The sequence below is a fragment of the Bufo gargarizans genome, chromosome 1, assembly GCF_014858855.1.
Source record: "Bufo gargarizans isolate SCDJY-AF-19 chromosome 1, ASM1485885v1, whole genome shotgun sequence".
Lineage (NCBI taxonomy): Eukaryota > Metazoa > Chordata > Amphibia > Anura > Bufonidae > Bufo > Bufo gargarizans.
This window is the reverse complement of record NC_058080.1, coordinates 471,764,145-471,776,806: the sequence shown is the minus strand read 5'-3', so window position 1 is coordinate 471,776,806 and position 12,662 is coordinate 471,764,145.

Here is a 12,662-nt window from a genome sequence, read left to right as displayed (position 1 = left end):
CTCTAATTTAGTAATGGGCTCCCATGGTCAAGCAGAACGAAACTCTAGTTGGAGTTCACTTTGGAGCCAAGAACTTGTCATTAGAATCTATTTCTTATGGGATGAATTAAATGGTATCAATGAGACCTTACTAATAATTTGTCCTGTGTATATGTTAACAGCAAAGGTTTAATGCAATTAAAAGTAGACATGGAATTTTCAGTATAAATGGTGGGTAGCCCTTAGAATAATTTCTTCTGGTGGGCCTGGATAACATCTGTCAGATACTGTCTGTACCATTACTGACTTTTTTATGTATGCATGCTTGTAATACTAAAAATATACATAGATCTATAATAATTGTATACAAATTAAATTTTGATGTCAGAACCTGATGATTATGAAAACAAGTGGCACTTTATAACCATTTTTAAAATTGTCCTGCAGAAGAAGCCTTCTACACATGGCCTAAGGCCCTTTAAATGGCCTGATGTAGCAAGCGATTGTTGGGAAGGAAGTGTTCCTGTTTGATAATTGCTTGCCCATCAGCGGAGGAGAAAACTGCGTTTACATGCAGTGATCTCCTCCACAGTATGGGGAGGAGAGATCTCTAATGCCATCGCTTCTCTCATACAGAATCATTGTTCGCCAATGCTGTTTAGACGGCATGATCTGCTGCTGGCAATCAATTATTTAGGTCCATATTAATAATCCTATTACGTGATGAATGAGCTTTTCAACAGCTAATCGGCAGCACTTTTACTCCGCCCGATTATCACTAACGAGCCTTTTTACGAACACTCATTCGTGATAATGTTCCCAAACATTGGGCAGTGTAAAGCACCCTTTAGCCTAGGACTACATGGCTACTTGTGTCCCACGACTTCTTCTCACAGACAAGTAACCTAACATTTTTTATAATGATAGTCAATGGTGTCGCACTGCGACATGTGACGTGCTGTGACACGACTTTTCAGGGCAATCTGAGCACTTTTATTTCAGAAAAAATGTATTTGTACCCAAATCGAATCTGTCGGTTTAATTGAAATTGTACTTCAAGAATAATGAAAATCTGAGCCGTGTCTTTGGATAAGGATAATCATAGACCTTTCTGGGATGTTAAAGTATTAAAGAGGTTGGCCAGTTTATATTACTAGCTGCACATGTAATCGTTTAATATAAATAATTCATGTGTATAGGCAGGTCCCCTGACCTGCGTGCTGGCACTGTGCTAATACCATGGCCGCTGATGGGGAGTTCTGTTGCATCCATCCATGGCCTCCATTTATTTACACTGGGCAAAGACAAAAGGTTCGGCAGCAACCTGTATCCTGTACTAAAAATTATAATGAATAGTCACCTCAGAGTGGCACGTATAAATGCACTTAGACTGAGCTCTTGTAGTTTTTGTGGTCATGATACTCCATGATGTCTTCTAAGGGTCCATTCACACTTCAGTATATTTTTTGTGGATCCGCAAAACACGGACACCGGCAATGTGCATTTTGCATTTTGTGGACAGCACATATCGCTGGAACTCTCATAGAAAATGTATTTTTTTGTCCACAATTGCGGACAAGAATAGGACATGTTCCATTTTTTGCGGAACCGAAGTGCGGATCCGGAAATGCGGTTCCGCAAATGCGGATGCAGACAGCACATTCCAGCCCCATTGATAATGAATGGGTCCGCACCTGTTCCTCAAAATTGCGGACCTATTTTGCGGACGTGTGAATGGACCCTAATAGTATTACAATTTACAGAAAGGGGGTGGTAATAATAATAATAATAATAATAATAAAAAAAATCTGACGTGTCACTTTATGTGGTAATAGCTTTGGAACACTTTTATTTATCCAAGCCATTCTGAGATTGTTTTCCCGAGACAAATTTTACTTCATGATAGTCATGAATTTGAGTCAATATACAGGTCCTTCTCAAAAAATTAGCATATTGTGATAAAGTTCATTATTTTCTGTAATGTACTGATAAACATTAGACTTTCATATATTTTAGATTCATTACACACCAACTGAAGTAGTTCAAGCCTTTTATTGTTTTAATATTGATGATTTTGGCCACAGCTCATGAAAACCCAAATTTCCTATCTCAAAAAATTAGCATATCATGAAAAGGGTCTCTAAACGAGCTATTAACCTAATCATCTGAATCAACTAATTAACTCTAAACACCTGCAAAAGATTCCTGAGGCTTTTAAAAACTCCCAGCCTGGTTCATTACTCCAAACCGCAATCATGGGTAAGACTGCCGACCTGACTGCTGTCCAGAAGGCCATCATTGACACCCTCAAGCAAGAGGGTAAGACACAGAAAGAAATTTCTGAACGAATAGGCTGTTCCCAGAGCGCTGTATCAAGGCCCCTCAGTGGGAAGTCTGTGGGAAGGAAAAAGTGTGGCAGAAAACGCTGCACAACGAGAAGAGGTGACCGGACCCTGAGGAAGATTGTGGAGAAGGACCGATTCCAGACCTTGGGGGACCTGCGGAAGCAGTGGACTGAGTCTGGAGTAGAAACATCCAGAGCCACCGTGTACAGGCGTGTGCAGGAAATGGGCTACAGGTGCCGCATTCCCCAGGTCAAGCCACTTTTGAACCAGAAACAGCGGCAGAAGCGCCTGACCTGGGCTACAGAGAAGCAGCACTGGACTGTTGCATGTCATTCGGAAATCAAGGTGCCAGAGTCTGGAGGAAGACTGGGGAGAGGGAAATGCCAAAAGGCCTGAAGTCCAGTGTCAAGTACCCACAGTCAGTGATGGTCTGGGGTGCCATGTCAGCTGCTGGTGTTGGTCCACTGTGTTTTATCAAGGGCAGGGTCAATGCAGCTAGCTATCAGGAGATTTTGGAGCACTTCATGCTTCCATCTGCTGAAAAGCTTTATGGAGATGAAGATTTCATTTTTCAGCACGACCTGGCACCTGCTCACAGTGCTAAAACCACTGGTAAATGGTTTACTGACCATGGTATTACTGTGCTCAATTGGCCTGCCAACTCTCCTGACCTGAACCAAATAGAGAATCTGTGGGATATTGGGAAGAGAAAGTTGAGAGACGCAAGACCCAACACTCTGGATGAGCTTAAGGCCGCTATCGAAGCATCCTGGGCCTCCATAACACCTCAGCAGTGCTACAGACTGATTGCCTCCATGCCACGCCGCATTGAAGCCTCCTGGGCCTCCATAACACCTCAGCAGTGCCACAGGCTGATTGCCTCCATGCCACGCCGCATTGAAGCAGTCATTTCTGCAAAAGGATTCCCGACCAAGTATTGAGTGCATAACTGAACATAATTATTTGAAGGTTGACTTTTTTTGTATTAAAAACACTTTTCTTTTATTGGTCGGATGAAATATGCAAATTTTTTGAGATAGGAAATTTGGGTTTTCATGAGCTGTATGCCAAAATCATCAATATTAAAACAATAAAAGGCTTGAACTACTTCAGTTGGTGTGTAATTAATCTAAAATATATGAAAGTCTAATGTTTATCAGTACATTACAGAAAATAATGAACTTTATCACAATATGCTAATTTTTTGAGAAGGACCTGTATTTCACCTTTATTTATGAAAAAATCCCCAATTTACCAAAAAATTTTATTTCTCTGCCTTTAATACAGAAAGTGATACCTCATAAAATATTTATTACTTAACATTCCCCATATGTCTCTAAAACAAAGAGGTATTGCAGAGGCGGCACTGCTATAAGCCCAGTCAGTCAATGTACCAACAACACCTCAAACCGGGATAGGTGCACCTCTTCAGTCTCCCCTGCACAGTGGTGGTGCAGAAGCCAAAAGGACATAAGAGAGCATGCAGTTCGGTAAAAGTAATCCTTTTTTTCATCCGGGGTACACTCAAAATATTAGCAGAGGTGAGGGGGCAGATAGCATTAAGTCCACACATACCGGCGACGGCAGTTTCGTGAAGAATCGCGCTTCCTCAGGCCACTGACGTCAGCGCGTAAAATAGCGCTGTCTTTTAAAACATCTAGAACGAGGTTGTCATGACAATATGCAACAACTGACAAGCTCCTTATGACATACATACAAAAAAGTGGTAAAACATATCATAAATATAAAAACAAGCGTGCAACCCTTCCAGAAAAAAAACACTTAAATCGTTGCGGTCATTAACCACTTCAACCCCGCTAGCTGAAACCCCCTTAATGACCAGGCCACTTTTTACACTTCTGCACTACACTACTTTCACCGTTTATTGCTCGGTCATGCAACTTACCACCCAAATTAATTTTACCTCCTTTTCTTCTCACTAATAGAGCTTTCATTTGGTGGTATTTCATTGCTGCTGACATTTTTACATTTTTTGTTATTAATCAAAATTTAACGTTTTTTTTGCAAAAAAATGAAATTTTTCACTTTCTGTTGAAAATTTTGCAAAAAAAAACGACATCCATATTTAAATTTTTCGCTAAATTTATTGTTCTACATGTCTTTGATAAAAAAAAATGTTTGGGTAAAAAAAAAATGGTTTGGGTAAAAGTTATAGCGTTTACAAACTATGGTACAAAAATGTGAATTTCCACTTTTTTAAACAGCTCTGACTTTCTGAGCACCTGTCATGTTTCCTGAGGTTCTACAATGCCCAGACAGTACACACACCCCACAAATGACCCCATTTCAGAAAGTAGACACCCTAAGGTATTCACTGATGGGCATAGTGAGTTCATAGAACTTTTTATTTTTTGTCACAAGTTAGCGGAAAATTATGATTTATTTTTTCTTTTATTTTTTTCTTACAAAGTCTCATATTCCACTAACTTGTGACAAAAATAAAAAAATTCTAGGAACTCGCCATGCCCCTCACGGAATACCCTGAGGTGTCTTCTTTCAAAAATGGGGTCACGTGTGGGGTAGTTATACTGCCCTGGCATTTTAGGGGCCCATATGCGTGAGAAGTAGTTTGCAATCAAAATCTGTAAAAAATGACCGGTGAAATCCGAAAGGTGCTCTTTGGAATGTGTGCCCCTTTGCCCACCTAGGCTGCAAAAAAGTGTCACACATCTGGTATCGCCGTACTCAGGAGAAGTTGGGGAATGTGTTTTGGGGTGTCATTTTACATATACCCATGCTGGGTTAGATAAGTATCTTGGTCAAATGCCAACTTTGTATAAAAAAATTGGAAATGTTGTCTTATACCAAGATATTTCTCTCACCCAGCATGGGTATATGTAAAATGACACCCCAAAACACATTCCCCAACTTCTCCCGAGTACGGCGATACCAGATGTGTGACACTTTTTTGCAGCCTAGGTGGGCAAAGGGGCACACATTCCAAAGAGGACCTTTCGGATTTCACCGGTCATTTTTTACAGATTTTGATTGCAAACTACTTCTCACGCATATGGGCCCCTAGAATGCCAGGGCAGTATAACTACCCCACAAGTGACCCCATTTTGGAAAGAAGACACCCCAGAGTGTTCCGTGAGGGGCATGGCGAGTTCCTAGAATTTTTTATTTTTTGTCACAAGTTAGTGGAATATGAGACTTTGTAAGAAAAATAAAAACAAAATTCATAATTTTCCGCTAACTTGTGACAAAAAATAAAAAATTCTAGGAACTCGCCATGCCCCTCACGGAATACCTTGGGGTGTCTTCTTTCCAAAATGGGGTCACTTGTGTGGTAGTTATACTGCCCTGGCATTCTAGGGGCCCTAATGTGTGGTAAGTAGTTTGAAATCAAAATGTGTAAAAAATGACCTGTAAAATCCTAAAGGTGCTCTTTGGAATGTGTGCCCCTTTGCCCACCTAGTCGGCAAAAAAGTGTCACACATGTGGTATCGCCGTACTCAGGAGAAGTTGGGGAATGTGTTTTGGGGTGTCATTTTACATATACCCATGCTGGGTGAGAGAAATATCTTGGCAAAAGACAACTTTTCCCATTTTTTTATACAAAGTTGGCATTTGACCAAGATATTTATCTCACCCCGCCCAATATCCTTTTAGGGGGGCATTTTTAGACATTTGGATCCCAGACTTCTTCTCACGCTTTAGGGCCCCTAAAAAGCCAGGGCAGTATAAATACCCCACATGTGACCCCATTTTGGAAAGAAGACACCCCAAGGTATTCAATGAGGGGCATGGCGAGTTCATATAATTTTTTTTTTTGGGCACAAGTTAGCGGAAATTGATTTTTTTTTGTTTTTTCTCACAAAGTCTCCCTTTCCGCTTACTTGGGAAAATTTTTTAAATCTTTCATGGACTCAATATGCCCCTCACGGAATACCTTGGGGTGTCTTCTTCCTGAAATGGGGTCACATGTGGGGTATTTATACTGCCCTGGCATTTTAGGGACCCTAAAGCGTGAGAAGAAGTCTGGAATCTAAATGTCTAAAAAATTTTACGCATTTGGATTCCGTGAGGGGTATGGTGAGTTCATGTGAGAATTTATTTTTTGACACAAGTTAGTGGAATATGAGACTTTGTAAGAAAAAAAAATATATATATTCCGCTAACTTGGGCCCAAAAAATGTCTGAATGGAGCCATACAGGGGGGGGGGTGATCAATGACAGGGGGGTGATCACCCATATAGACTCCCTGATCACCCCTGTCATTGATCACCCCCCTGTAAGGCTCCATTCAGACGTCCATATGATTTTTAGGGATCCACGGATACATGGATCGGATCCGCAAAACACATACGGACGTCTGAATGGAGCCTTACAGGGGGGTGATCAATGACAGAGGGGTAATCACCCATATAGACTCCCTGATCACCCCCGTCATTGATCACCCCCCTGTAAGGCTCCATTCAGACGTCCGTATGATTTTTACGGATCCACTGATACATGGATCGGATCCGCAAAACACATACGGACGTCTGAATGGAGCCTTACAGGGGGGTGATCAATGACAGGGGGGTGATCAATGACAAGGGGTGATCAGGGAGTGTATATGAGGGGATCACCCCCCTGTCATTGATCACATTCATGTAAGGCTCCATTCAGACGTCCGTATGTTTTTTGCGGATCCGATCCATGTATCCGTGGATCCGTAAAAATCATACGGACGTCTGAATGGAGCCTTACAGGGGGGTGATCAATGACGGGGGGTGATCAATGACAAGGGGGTGATCAGGGTGTCTATATGGGTGATCACCCCCCTGTAAGGCTCCATTCAGACGTCCGTATGCGTTTTGCAGATCCGATCCATGTATCCGTGGATCCGTAAAAATCATACGGACGTCTGAATGGAGCCTTACAGGGGGGTGATCAATGACGGGGGTGATCAGGGAGTCTATATGTGTGATCACTCCTCTGTCATTGATCACCCCCCTGTAAGGCTCCATTCAGACGTCCGTATGTGTTTTGCGGATCCGATCCATGTATCAGTGGATCCGTAAAAATCATGCGGATGTCTGAATGGAGCCTTACAGGGGGGTGATCAATGACAGAGGGGTGATCAATGACAGGGAAGTGATCAGGAAGTCTATATGCGTGATCACCCACTTGTCATTGATCACCCCCCTGTAAGGCTCCATTCAGACGTCCGTATGCGTTTTGCGGATCCGATCCATGTATCCGTGGATCAGTAAAAATCATACGGACCTCTGAATGGAGCCTTACAGGGGGGTGATCAATGACAGGGGGGTGATCAATGACAGGGGGGTGATCAGGGAGTCTATATGGGGTGATCAGGGGTGATCAGGGGTTCATAAGGGGTTAATAAGTGACAGGGGGGGTATAGTGTAGTGTAGTGGTGCTTGGTGCTACTTTACTGAGCTGCCTGTGTCCTCTGGTGGTCGATCCAAACAAAAGGGACCACCAGAGGACCAGGTAGCAGGTATATTAGACGCTGTTATCAAAACAGCGTCTAATATACCTGTTAGGGGTTAAAAAAAATCACATCTCCAGCCTGCCAGCGAACGATCGCCGCTGGCAGGCTGGAGATCCACTCGCTTACCTTCCGTTCCTGTGAACGCGCGCGCCTGTGTGCGCGCGTTCACAGGAAATCTCGGCTATCGCGAGATGACGCACGGATGCGTCCAGGAGGAATGAATCAACCACCTTCCGGACGCATCCACTCAAAGGGGGGTTAGGAACCAATTCAATACCAGCAAACCTGAGGGTACTGCAATTATAATTGTGTGTATCCCTCATATGTTTGATAAACCTGGGAAAGCCCTTTCATGACTGTACAGAGTTAAAGTGTTCCCTCACCCTTTCAAAGAGGCATCTGGTGGTCTTTCCTATGTAGAAGTCGCCACAATCACAAGCAAGAAGGTAGACTACAAATGAGCTTCTATATGTAATAAAATCGGACACTCTGTGGTGTACACCTCCCACATTAAGTGTCTTCTTTTGGGAATTGAACTTACAAAATTACCAATTTCTGCACTTGAAGTTGCCTTTTGGTCTTCTGTCACTCAACCAGTTGCTATTTGTGCCATATGTGAATCTACTCCTCACTAGCCTGTCTCTGGTAGTGTGGCTCCTCCTAAATATGATAAGTGGTCTATCTACACACTCCATAAGTGAAGTGTCTCTTTTTTAGAATCTCCCAATTCCTATGGATAGATCTAAGTATACAGTCTGCCATCGGGCTGAACTTAAAGGAAAGACAAATCTCTTCTTCTGGCCCTCCTCAGCGACCCCAAAGTTGGGACAATTCCCTTTTTTTTTCATGGATGAGTCTAGCATTTTTTCAGGGTAACCCTTTTTTTCATACGTTCTTTTAATTCTAGTGCTTGTGCATCAAAGCCTTTAGTTGTATTATTAATACACCTCAATATGACAAATTGCCCATAAGGGACAGATCTTTTGACACTCTCTGGGTGAAAACTGCCATGGTGGAGCAAGTAGTTGGTCGCCGTAGGTTTGCGATACCCAATGGTGACCAAAACGTCGCCCACCACCCTGACAGTGACATCCAGAAAGTCGAGGCTGGAACCTCCAAAGTTGAGAGTGAAAAACATGCCCATATTGTTATTACATTCAAAAAGGCAGCAAATTCAACACATTGGTCCTCAGTACCAGACTAGACAATAAAAATATCATTGACATATCTTAGAAACAATTTGATGTGACACAAGTAGGGGTTGCCAGTGGAGAATACAACTTGTATTCTAATCTAGAAAGATAGGTGTTGGTGAATGTACATGATACGGGAGTGCCCATTGCCGTGAGTCTTTACCTGTACCACTGATTACCAAACATGAATACATTGTTGGTCAAAATAAACATAAGAGCTAAATAAAGTGTTCTTGCCTACATTGTGAAGGACGTCCAGGATGGCCATCACACAAATATCATGAGGGATGCGGGTGTAAAGGCTCTCAGCATCTACAGACACCAGGTGGTACCTCTCCTGCCAATAAAAAACATTCAGACAGGGGCGTACATAGAAATCATTGGGCCCCATAGCAAGAATCTTAATTGGGCCCCCTAACTCCGCCCATTAACTAATACCTGGCCCATCTGTGTGCCCAACGTTCAGCACGCCCAACGCAGGCCACAGGGGGTACAAGCTTACAAACAGCCCCAGAGAATAAAGAGTAGTGATGATAGAGCACCAAAGTATTCGGGTGTTCGGCCCGAACACATTGCTATATTCGTGTGCTAGGCCGAGCACCGGAGTATAATGGAAGTCAATGGGAGACAACTAGGCACTGCTCTGAAGAGGGGAGGGTCCTGCTCCATTGAAAAAGGTCAGAAAGTGACAGAAACACCACCGAAATGGATCAGGAACACCATGGGGACAATGTCTGGATGCATCTTGGACTCCCAAGTCACTGCTGGGAACCATGTTGTCCGAGATCTACAGCACTAAAATCAATTTTACACGAAAAATTGTTAGGAAACATTCTTTCCTGTATATTCAATTGTATATAAAGTGCAAGTGCTGCAAAAAATTACAAGCAAGAGGCACTCCAAAACAGCCTGTATATCACATAAGGGGTCAAGGGTCTGGTGCCGCATTGGTGATTCTAGATAACCTCTGGGCTATTGCACATCCCTGTGACAGCGACAATCCATTTGAATGTCTGCTCTATCAACTTTCGATGTTCTTTTCTGTGCCTACCATGGTGATCACGGGTAATGGGGAATCAGGGCTCGATGCTGGAGAGGGAGCTTAAGAAAGGGATACCACATCCAAGAGAGGTCAATGGCTGAAATCTGATTGGATGTTGCTGCCTTGCCACTTTTTTTCCTAATTGTGAACCACCCAGAGAGGGTGAGTCAAGTTATTAAAGTACAAGATTCCAAGGAAGACAGCAGGGACGTGGCAATTACCCACTCCCGACTCGGGGAGGTAGTGACGATAAATAACAATACAGCACTCCTAAGCGGCCCTGTTATTGGAATAAGTATACTTTTTCGTTAACGAGGATCTATTGGAGGGCAATTCTTGTGCCAGCAGCCAACTTGCTCCTGACCTCCACACCGTGTGCCATCATGGTGAGGATTGTGTTGACCAGACTCTTAGCTAGATAACTTCTAGGTGATCGCACGTCTCCTTGACGGCAATGATCCATTTGGATGTCTGCCCTAATAACTTTGTAGCAATTTTTCAACAAGGACCTTCTGGTATAGCAACGTTTTGCTTGTCCTCTCCACCAGAGGAATGAGAGATGAGAAGTTCTCTTTGTAGCGGCGGTTGAGAAGGGTAAACAACCCGTAATCCGTGTTGTCTCAAAGGCGTATAACGCGCGGGTCGTGGGAAAGGCAGCCTAACATGAAGTCAGCCTTGTGTGCCAGAGTACCAACAGGCAAGACATGGCAGTCATCATCAGAAGGTGAGCTGACCCTGTAAAAGATTGTAGGTGAGGGCCTGCAGGTGAGCTGACCCTGTAAAACATTATATGTGAGGGCCTGCAGTTGACCTGACGCTGTAAAACATTTTTGGAAAAAGGTGCATGGGAATACAGTACAGTAGATTGAGTACATTATAAATGATAGATTGAAATTGCCTTTATGTTCATCAACAGCTCAGCATTCCTCTGGTTGAGTTGAAAAGTCAGGGGCAATCCAGGCCTTGTTCATTTTTATCTGAGTCAACCTGTCAGCTTTGCCAGTGGACAAGCGGATACGTTTATCTGTTATAATTCCCCCAGCAGCACTAAATACACGCTCAGACAAAAATGCTGGCGGCAGGGCAGGCCAGCACCTCCAAGTCATAGAGCGCAAGTTCGTGCCACATGTCCAGCTTGGACACCAAGTAGTTGTAAGGCACTGAGGGATCATTTAGGACGCTGACACGGTCTGCTATGTATTCCTTCACCATATTACAAAACTTTTACCTCCTTGTACCACTAGGCCGCGCTTCAGGGTGAGGTTACTGGCGGGGTGTCATGAAAGTGTCCTATGCCTTGGAGAATGTTGCCCTGCCTTTGTTGGAACTGCTGTGTGTTCCACTTGTATCCCTTCCTCGGTTGGGACTCTGCCGGCCACGTTGTCAGATGGAAAATTTTGGAGCAATCTCTCAACAACTACCTTCTGGTATTGCACCGTTTTACTCGTTCTCCTCACCACAGGAATTAGAGTTGAGAAGTTGTCTTCGTAGCGGGAGTCGAGAAGGGTAAACACCAAGTAATCCGTGTTATCTAAAAAGGGTATAGATGTCAGCCATGTGTGCCAGAGTACCAACAGACAAGACGTCGATGTCGACATCAGGATGACTCTCCATCTCCTCATCCTCCTCCTCCTCTTCTGCTTATCCACGCTGAACAGATGGAATTAAAGTTCTTTTTAGATATTGGACAGAAATAGTAGAAACCGTGTTTCTGCTTCTGAATGTTCAGTTGCCCAATGATTCAATAATTTGTATTTTAGGGGCAACTGAACACTTGAAGTTAAATAAAAAAATACGACTGGTTTTGAATAAAGTACTATTCCAGGCCAGACTTCTTATACTTAGGAAATGGATAACGGCAGATTCACCGACAGTGGGACAGTGGAGAAAAGTAATAGACAACTTAATTAAAGAAGAACGTGTGATGGAGAGTCATACTAAAAAAATCACAAAATCTTGACCAAGTATGGAAAAATTGGTTACTCTAGGGCTGGATGGGTTTTTTTTTTTTTTTTTTTCTCTCGCGTCCCCCCTTCCCATGGGTGGGGGGAGGGTAAAAGATAAAAATAAATTGTAATTACTAACTCTTAATGGTGACTTTTATCTATTGTTAGATACGTGCTTTTTGTTGGATGTTTTTCTATGAAACTGAAATAAAGACTAATTAAAAAAAAAAAAGTTCCATGGGTACTTCCCTCTGTAGCAGAGGCAACTGTCTCCAGCTCCTCTTCTTCATGGTCCAATTTGCCCTGAGAAGACAAACTGTGGGTGGTCTGGCTATTATCCTGTGTAGTGTTCTCCCCCATTTCCTCGTCTGCCACATTCAGAGCATCGTCCTTAATTGTGAGCAGCAATCATTTGATTAGACACAGCAGTGGGATGGTTACGCTGATAATAGCGCTATCGCCACTAACCATCTGTGTGGATTCATCAAAGTTTTTTAAAACCTCACAGAGGTCTGACATCAATGCCCACTCCTCGCTTGTGAATAGTGGCAGTTGACTCGAAAGGCGACGACCATGTTGCAGCCGGTGAGCTGGAAGCCGCAAGCACTGCTGCAGCATTGACAGACCGGCTGAAACTGTGGATGACTTGCAGAAATGGGCACACATGCGGCACGTCTTTACTAGTAGCTCTGG